The sequence below is a fragment of the Otolemur garnettii genome, unplaced genomic scaffold (assembly GCF_000181295.1).
Source record: "Otolemur garnettii isolate 467f Iridium unplaced genomic scaffold, OtoGar3 scaffold00153, whole genome shotgun sequence".
NCBI classification, from domain to species: Eukaryota; Metazoa; Chordata; class Mammalia; order Primates; family Galagidae; genus Otolemur; species Otolemur garnettii.
The window spans coordinates 2,491,664-2,492,889 of NW_003852548.1; positions in this window are offsets into that span (position 1 = coordinate 2,491,664).

Sequence of the window (1,226 nt, forward strand, 5' to 3'; positions counted from 1 at the left end):
GTGAGATCTCATCTCTACAAAAAAAAAAAAAAAAAAAGCTATACGTTGTGATCCCAGCTACCTGGGGGGCAAGATAATCACTACAGGAGGAAAAAGTAAAAAAAAATAAAATAAAAAACTTCAAATTAAGATAAAGTGAAAGCCAGCAGACATTGAAAGCAAAAATTAAAAAAAAAAAATGACAACTGCAGCTTGGTGCCTGTGGCTCAAGTGGCTAAGGCGCCAGCCACATACACCTAAGGTGGTGGGTTTGAATCCAGCCCGGGCCCGCTAAACAACAATGACAGCTGCAACCAAAAAATAGCTGGGCATTGTGGCGGGCGCCTGTGGTCCCAGCTACTTGGGAGGCGGAGGCAGAAGACTCGCTTGAGCCCGGGAGTTGGAGGTTGCTGTGAAATGTGATGCCACAGCACTCTACCCAGGGGGACAGCTTGAGGCTCTGTCTCAAAAAACAACTGTAACAACAAAAGTGTGCGGCGGGCACCTTTAGTCCCAGCTACTTGGGAGGCTGAGGCAAGAGAATCACTTAAGCCCAAGAGAAGTGGTTCTCAACCCATAGGTCGCAACCCACAGGGACTATTAAAGGCTGGCAGCATTAGGAAGGTTGAGAACCACTGCCCAAGAGTTTGAGGTTGCTGTGAGCTATGACACCACAGGACTCTACCCAGGGTGACAAAGTGAGACTCTGTATCAAGAAAAAAAATGGGAGAACCAAAGAAAGAAGTGATACTGCCTGGCATTTCTGAATCAGGGGAGATCACCTGCAGGTGAACTGTGTAGATGTTCTGAGAGACCTGAACCATGCCTCATACTTGTAGGAGACCCACCTGCACATTGTTACAGGACCAGAGGCAATGTGAGTTGTGGTCTTTGCTTCCCTAAGCTGGTAGCTCCTTGAAGAGGGAATTATAAATTGAATGTTTCTTATCACTCTACACATCATGGATATGGTGGTTTACTTTATGGAATGGCCAAACAAGGTTGTATTCCACAAGCCTTCCCTACCCTCAACCTCTTTCTCCACTGGTTTATCTTTTCACTCAATGAAAAAGCAAAACCGGCTTGGCGCCTATGGCTCAACCGGCTAAGGCACCAGCCACATACACCTGAGCTGGCGGGTTTGAATCCAGCCCGGACCCGCAAAACAACAATGATGGCTGCAACCAAAAAACAGCCGGGCATTGTGGCGGGCGCCTGTAGTCCCAGCTACTTGGGAGGTGGAGGCA